Here is an 8,975-nt window from a genome sequence, read left to right as displayed (position 1 = left end):
CTTCAAAATTGCTTTCCAAAGAAACCAAGGTTTCTATTTCTTCCATAACTGAACACTCCTCTACCGGATCAAGAAATTTCATTGCTTTAAGAATGTTAAAGGTTACCTGATCGTCTTGAATTCGCATGGTGAGTTCACCTTTCTACACATTGATTAATGTTCTTCCCGTCGCTAGGAAAGGTCTCCCAAGGATAATTGGTACTTGTTTATCTGCTTCAAAATCTAAAATAATGAAATCAGCAGGAAAAATAAATTTATCGACTCTTACCAAAACATCTTCAATCTTTCCTTCGGGATATGCTAAAGATCGATCTGCTAGCTGAAGCGTCACAGTTGTAGGTCTTACTTCACCTATCCCTAACATCTTGAAAATAGACTTAGGCATTAAGTTGATACTCGCTCCTAAGTCACACAAAGCTTTACTACAGTAAGATTGACCAATGTTACAAGGTATAGTAAAGCTTCCTGGGTCTTTCAATTACGGTGGTAGTTTGTTCTGCAGGAATGCACTGCACTCCTTTGTCAAAGCAACAGTCTCATACTCACTCAGTCATTTTTTCTTGGACAATATATCCTTCATAAAATTCACATAATTTGGCATTTGTTCTAAAGCCTCCACCAACGGAATATTGATGTGTAACTACTTCAGAACATCCAAAAACTTCTTAAATTGTACCTCATGTTTCTGCTTGTCTTGCTGTAATATTTGCGGATATGGAGGTGATGGAACTTTTGGTTGAACCAGACAACTTTCTGAGTAGGTAAATCTGCATCCAAAGAAGATGTTAAAATATTTGAATTCACTAGGTCAGGGTTTACCTTGTCAGACTTTGCAGATTCTGATTCCTTTGGTGTAGAAACTTCAAAAGCTGGTTGACTTTCCTCCTTTTCAACATGCTCATCATCGACATCAATCAATCGGGGTTCTAGAGTCTTTCCACTTCGTAATGTCACTACCTTGATATGTTCTTTACCCAAATTTCTTGAATTCTCAGTATCCCTCAGTAAGGTTCCTTGCGATCTATTACTAAGCTCTGTAGCCAACTGACCTATTTGGTTTTCCAAATTTCTCAGTGCTGCTACTTGGCTTTGGATCAAAGCGTCATTCTTTGCTATGTACACTTTCAACAAGTTCTCCAAACTGTTTGATGCCTCAGCTTAAGGTGGTTTTGGAGCTTGTTGATTAAACCCTTTAGATTGGTTGGGTCTTTGCTGTAATAAGTTATTGTTCGGTCCATTTCCTTGGTTGCTCTAAGAAAAGTTAGGATGATTACGCCATGAAGGATTGTAGGAGTTGGACTGGGGTCCTTGTCCAATCCTATTCTGATATTGGTTCCCCACATAGTACACTGACTCGGGATTTAATGGACAATTCTCAAAAGAATGACCTTCCCTACAGTACACATAAGAAACTACTTCAAACGGACTTGGTGGCTGAGTTGCAAAATTATTCGTACTATTAGCGGATAACTATTTTAACATAGAGGAAATAGACGATACCTAAGCCAATAACGAAGTGAGAGAGTCAACTTCATGAACTCCGGCTACTCATCTTCTTGAAGCTGTTCGATTTGTTGGCCATTGATAGTTATTACTCACGATCCTCTCGATGATCTCATAAGCCTCATTATAAGACTTAGACAAAATTGCACCATTCGCGGAAGTATCGACCATCAATCTTGTATGTGCATTGAGACCATTATAGAATGTCTCCAACTAGATACAATGAGGAATCCCATGATGAGGACACTTACGAAGTAACTCCTTGAATCGCTCCCAAGCCTCATACAAAGACTCGTCATCCAATTTCTGGAAAGTTGTGATCTCGTTCCTCAACTTAGCATTTTTACTAGGTGGGAAATACTTAACCAAAAATCTCTCTGCTAATTCTTGCCATGTAGATATGGAAGTTGGTGGCAATAAATTGAGCCATGCTTGTGCTTGATCTCGCAACGACTACGGAAATAACTTCAACCTCTGTGCGTTTTTAGTCACACCTGCTATCTTGAATGAATCACTCACCTCCATAAATAATCGAAAGTGGAGATGTGGATCTTCCATGGGCATACCACTAAATTGGCCCACCGTTTATAGCATTTGAAACATCACTGGTTTCAATTCAAACTGGGTTGCCTCAATATCTGGCCTTCTAATTCTTGGGTTTAGCTCACTAAAAAGTGGCACAACATATTGCCTGATGCATAGATTCCTATCATTAGCAATGAGGATGGGATTTCGTACATTATCGGCTTCATTACATTGGTCTTGATTCTAATTTCGAAGGTCCATCTCGACTTGCCTTTGAGCTGTTCATTCACGTCTTCTTTGTCTGAAAGTTCACTCAATTCAGGGTCTACAGGGAGTAAATCGATAATTCGATCTATGCTCATAAACACCTGAGAAGAAAATCACAAAAACTAAAAAGAATAAGTTAGTAATGTTAGAAATATATCAAATTGAAAATAAATAATTTCACAAAAAAATGACTATGGCAATAGTTGACAATCCCCGGGAACGGCGCCAAAAACTTATAATTCTCAGGTTTGTGCAAGTGTATACAATCGTTATCAAGTAATAAGTAAGTATCGAGTTATCGTCTCCACAAGGATTGTACTTGTGCTAAGTCACTTAATTTGTAAAATTTTATTAACAATTTGAAAATTAAAAAGAAAATATAGTTAAGAAGTGGTATAAACTAGATGCAATGATCCCTAATGTAAATTATCCTAATATGCAGACCATATGAATGAAATAGATTTTAGCAAAATTTAACACAATTTGCAACAATTATAACATAAATAAACTAGGAAAATTACTTTAATTAAACTTAATTTATTATCATCATGCTTAATAATATTTGGAAAAACATTCCATGGCAACTCGATGTTTCATGAGTTTGGAAACCAAATTAGGTCCTTTTGGAATCTTTTACTTAGTAAATATGCATTTTACTGATCCTTATTTACTAAGGGTTTCTTAGCATTCGTGCGAGGTAACAGGGACGTGTTAGGTTTGAAACAATTTAATCACACAAATCTAAAAACTATGTAGATAACAGAGCCTGGTTAGGGTTGTTATGCAACCTACAATTTAATCGGGTTAGGATCTAAATTGAGTATGCACAATTCAATTACACTTCCATTAGCAATCGTCTGGTTAGGATCGCTCAGCTAATTCAGGTGCATTTCAATCATGTATGAACGAAATACAGACTTGATTTTAATTGAAAACATGATCGATTGAGGCACAAACATTATAAGCATGAATCAAATAAATATTATTTAATCAAAATAATCATCCTAGCTTAAATAAAAGTAAGCTATCATTGTTGTAAACAAGAACATAGAACTCATAGCAAACATCTTTAAATTAAATTAAAGAAAAGAAAGATTAAACCCAATTCAGAGTGGCTGTCACCCAAGACTCTGACTGATGAGGCTCCTTCGCTTCTTTACGTTGCTCCTTTGCTGATGGTTCTCCAAGTTGGCCCACCAAGGGCTCTTTAAGAGGCTAATTTGCTAAAATCCTTATCCAAGGATGATGATAGGTGTGAGAGCTAAGAGAGTTGAGAGAGAGGATGAGAGATGAAAGGGATAAGGGATAAGGGATGAGGGATGATTGAAAAAGTGAGAAATGAGCTCTTATTTATAAGTGAGGCAAGGGAGCTAGTTTGCTAAAATAAGGAGTGTCCATCCTTTGAAACCTCCTCCAAGAGTGGTCAGCCATGAATTGAGGAAATGTAGCTGATTTTTCCTTGATTTTTGGTCAATTAGAATGCCACAAAAACTCAGGACTAAGACTCGGTCTCCAACAAATCTTCAGGTAAATCTCTACTTTCTTCAACTCTTCAAGGGCCTTGTATAATTAAACCAAAAATTTGTTTATAATCAGCCATGTGTAGCCGAAAATTGGGTTGACTTGGTCCCCACTTTGGACGGTTTTGTAATTAGAAAAAAACTCTTAGTCCTGTAAAAAATAGCGGATAGTTTAGAGGACCAAATGAATTAATTTAACCACTTTAATTAATCAATTTACTTAATTAATTAAACCCAATTTTATTAATGAAATATTTACAATGAATTATTAAAATATAACATTATATTTTATTATTTAATTTAATCATGTATGACCTATTTCATAGCTTAAAAATATAATATGCTTAAATTAATATAAAATAAGTCATTTTATGCATGAAAACTATATAATAAAACATAAAATCACATTTTAATAATTTCTATGTCCTAATTTCATATTTTCACATATTTCATTAATTTATTAAACAATTACTTGGTTTTAACAACAATTTTAAGTAAAAAGGTGATGCATTATATAGGAAAAATCCTATATATTTTTCCGTTTACAATATCTGTTACTGCTACTGATACTGTGATGGGCTAAAGCCCGACTGCATGATTGTTTTTGTACTGAGATGGGCTAAGGCCCAAACTAGACTAATACTGATACTGAAAAGGGCTTAAGCCCATACTGTGATTATTTGTTTACTGTCTGTTCATTTGTATGGGGATTACACATTGAGTTTACGCAAACTCACCCCTTCTTTTAATCTATACAGGTAATCCCCAGATATAGGCGGATCGATGCAGCGGAAGACTCAGTGGTGGCCACACGACTTTTTTTACACTGTTTACTACCTATTTATGATTTTACTTTTATTTGGGGGTATTTTGCTGTAATTATGGCCTTTACGAATTTTGGTTTACAATTTGGATTTTATATGGTTTTATGATTTAAATCATCTAGTGTTAGGTAAAACTCGGGTTTTCAAATGAAATTAATATTTTATCAAAAATACCACGAATAAGCACACTGTTTAAAAGCTTCCGCAATAAAAATAAAAAAATGTTTTGAAATTGAATAACAATTTGTAAATGATTAATATTTTGAAAACGAACAACACGATTTGAAGTTAACATAAGATAATAAAAAAATGGTTAAATAGAAAAGAAGATTTAGCAACGACATATTGTTTCGAAAAGCACTACCATGTGACACTGTCAGATTCGACCATAACGTCTAGGTAGGGTTTGGGGTGTTACACTTTAAATCATGTGTCGGATAATTACGTTCATGCATTTTCAACTGACGAGAAGCATAAGCAATCACTTTCCTGTCTTGCATCAAAACACAACCAAGACCGCTCAAGGAAGCATCATTATACACAACAAAATCTTTTCTCGATTCTGGTAAAGTCAAAACTGGCACTTTAGTCAACATCTGCTTCAATTTCTCAAAACTTTCTTGACACTGATCATCCCAGACGAACTGAACATTATTATGCAACAACTTTTTCATCGGCAAAGCTATCTTCAAAAATCCATTTACAAATATTCAGTAATAACTAGCTAGTCCAAGAAAACTATGAACCTTTGACACATTCCTCGGTGCTTTTCACTGAACAATTGCCTCGATCTTTTTCGGATCAACTCTAATTCACTCTACTAAGATAACATGACCCAAAAATACAACCTCTGATAATCAGAATTCACACTTACTAAGCTTCCCATATAACTGTTTCTCTTATAACACTTGCAGAACAATTCTGTGGTGTTGTTCTTGCTCAGATTCAGATTTCGAATAGAACAAAATATCATTAATAAAAACTACTACAAATTGATCCAAATACAGTTAGAAAATATGATTTACTAGATCTATAAATGTTTCCGGAGCATTCGTCAATTCAAAAGGCATCATTAAAAATTCATAATAACCATACCGTGTTTGAAATGTGTCTTCGGTCCATCACTTTCTTTCATTTTCAACTGATAATAACCCGATCTCAAATCAATATTTTGAAAAGACAAAAGCTCATTTTAGTTGATCAAATAAGTCATCAATACGGGGTGGAGGATATCGATTCTTAATCGTCAACTTATTTAATTGGAACAATCAATACAAAGCCGCATCAAACCATCTTTCTTTTTAACAAAAAGCACTGGAGCTCCCCAAGGCGATACACTAGGGTGCTTATAGTATGTGACATACGATAGGTGTAACAGCCTAGTTTGGACCGTAGTTGGACAGTGGTTTCGGGACCACAAATCTGAGTCAAAAATATATTTTAATATTATTTTTCGTGCTTATAGTATGTGAATTGACATGTGTGAAATTTTTGTGATTTAATTTATCCGTTTGTGTGCTTACTTTGTGAAAAAGACTTAATCGCGTAAAATGCAAAAGTGACTTACTAATTGTTAAAGTAATATATTTTTATGGCTTTCATCACGTGGGGCCTTATGTTGAAATTATACCATTGAAATTATGGATGGACATAAAAGCCTAAGGTTAGTGGATTTTAAATGAAATTATAAAGGTTAAAAATGGAAATTGATAATTAAATAATGAAATAATAAAATAACAGTATGAAAATAGGCCATTATGTTTATCTTTGGCCGATAATAACAAGAAAAGAAAAGAAAAAGACTAAGCTAGGGTTCGGCTTTGATATTTGGTGATTAAGGTATGTGTTTTGATCCATTTTTGATAATTTCTATGTTTTTGTGATTGTTGTTTAGCATTTTATTAAGCCCATGCCTCAATTTTTTATTTTGATGAAGATTGTGAGTTAATCCATTGATGAATTTGTGAGTTTAATGATGTTAATTGATGAATTATGAAAGATAGGTGTTGGATTAATATGTTTTGTATTGAGATTTTTGATGAATTTTGAGTATTTTGGGTTAAATTGTGAAAATGAAAAATTGAGGGGCTAAAATGTAAAATAAATTAAGTATGTGGGCTTATATGAGCTAAAGGAATATTCGTCCAAGCTAGGATATTGTTAAATTATGTGTATTTTGTGTTTTGTGAAATAGGGACTAAATTGTAAAAAATATGAATTTTAGGGGCTAAAGTGTAAATTTCCCTAATTATGTGTTTATGGTTTGAATTGAATAAAATGTGTTATTAAATAGCTACATTTGAATTTATTTAGATCAAGAACAAAAGAAAACGGAATTAAACCAGAGGAAGTCAAAAGTGGTCGAGTAGTCGATTTCATCTGTTCATCTTCGTCTGAGATAAGTTTGTAAGTGAATAATTGATGTTAAATTTAATGTATTTATTTTATACATAGCTGAATTGAAATTTATGTATGTATACTCCAATGCCGAATTGTATTTAACATAGGATACTTAATTACGAGTTTAATTCGATTAATTTACGACATCCGAAAGACATACGAACCATAGGAATGCTGAAATGTGATATCGTGTAAGACCACGTTTGGGACGTTGGCATCAATTTGAGATTTACGTGTAAGACCATGTCTGGGACATTGGCGTCATATATAATTACGTGTAAGACCCTGTCTGGGCCAGTGGCATCGTTATTTGATTACATGTAAGACCACGTCTGGGACATTGGCATTGTACGAGCCTTTTGAGCCGTCCGAGTATCTTTTCTTTGAATTCAAATGGTATAATGGGAATTTACATGGCAAAATCAAATGTGAGTTTGAATTAAGAAATTCAAGTATGTTTGAGTTATACGAAGTTGAAGGTAAAGGTAAGTATTATGTAAAACATGAAAAGGTGAATTAATCACTTAAATATGAGTATATATGTATGTGTACAAGATTAGTAGAATTCAGTCTACTTGTATAACTTATATGTGTTCTTTGAAAATTATTTACTTACAACTCACTAAGCTATTTAAGCTTACTGTGTGTTTGTTCATTCATTATTTTATAGATTTTGGAAGCTAGTTACGAGCTCAGGGATCATCAAGGAAGTCCGTCACACTATCGATCTTTATCTCGGTATTTTGAAAGCTCGAAACTTTGAACATATGGCATGTATAGGCTAGCACTCGTCTTGTTTAGTCATGAAGTGTGTATATATTTAGCCATGCGAAAAATGGCTTAATCTTGATTTTAATACTTATGTGTATTCGGTTATGGTAATAGCTTATTAGGAAAGTATATATATCATGATGCATTTATATGTGTGGCATTTGGTTATAATGTTAAAGTTTGTGTATATATATATGGCTAGAATTTGAACCTATTTTGAAAGTATGTTATTAGTATATATGTTAGGGATGTTGGTTATAATTCGGCAAAGAGAAATGGTAAGTAGGTTAAATAGTTGGTTTGATAGTTAGCTAATTTTAGAAGTATAAGTTGTGGAATAATTTTGAATGGTGGATAATTTGATTACATAGATATAAATAGGTATAGGATAGGTTGTATATGTGTCGGTAGTTGATGGTCAATTTTGGTTAGTTAAAGGTTGGATTTTATTTAGGTGTATAATGTTATATATGAGTTAATAGTAGTATGGCCACATTAATTTGATTATTTATTAGTGATAATTTGCTATGTCTAGGTAAGTATTCGATTTACAAATGGGTTAATTTGGTTGATCACATGATTATGTTATAAGCATGATTATATTCGGCTATTAATAGGTAAGATTAATAATTATATGCCTATGGTATCATTGGTTGTGGAATGATCTTTCTATTAATGTTAGGAAATGGCATAATTTAGTTTATGAATGAATGATAAATCTTGTATCAATGAAGTAGTTAACCTTGTTGACCGAATAGACAAGGAAAGAATTAGAAAGCATGTGTATTTTGGCATGGCACATAGCTCTTGAAAATTTGGTATGTTTGACTCATAAAATGTATATAGGATATAGCTAATATTAGTCAAATAAGTAGTGCATGAATGGCATATAGTTCTATATTGTATCTTGATAGCCGAATAGAGGATAGAACGAATGGCAAAGTGTGCACATGATCATGCTTGAATGATTTATTTCGATGTGGTTAATTGTACATAAGGTTTTAATGTTTAATGAAATATGCTTAAACAGTACGGAGTGGTTAATGCCGCATTTGTCTATGGACATTAAGCCATGTATAAGCATGTACAGAATTATGAAATAAAGTATTTAATTTATAATAGGTATTCGAATACTATTGAGGTGTTGTGCTTATAATCATAGTAA

At 33.3% G+C, this 8,975-nt stretch overlaps 1 non-coding gene across 1 annotated transcript; it reads left to right on the top strand.

Moving 5' to 3' along the window:
* Positions 1-1,732: 1,732 nt before the first annotated feature.
* On the top strand, positions 1,733-1,839 carry LOC121219617 (small nucleolar RNA R71). The gene has a single exon (XR_005916507.1). It is a non-coding gene; the product is annotated as a small nucleolar RNA R71 (small nucleolar RNA).
* The last annotated feature ends 7,136 nt before the right edge of the window (positions 1,840-8,975 follow it).

Source organism: Gossypium hirsutum, chromosome D07 (genome assembly GCF_007990345.1).
Source record: "Gossypium hirsutum isolate 1008001.06 chromosome D07, Gossypium_hirsutum_v2.1, whole genome shotgun sequence".
NCBI lineage: Eukaryota > Viridiplantae > Streptophyta > Magnoliopsida > Malvales > Malvaceae > Gossypium > Gossypium hirsutum.
Note: the sequence above shows the minus strand (reverse complement) of the source record. Positions and strands in the feature narration are given on the sequence as shown.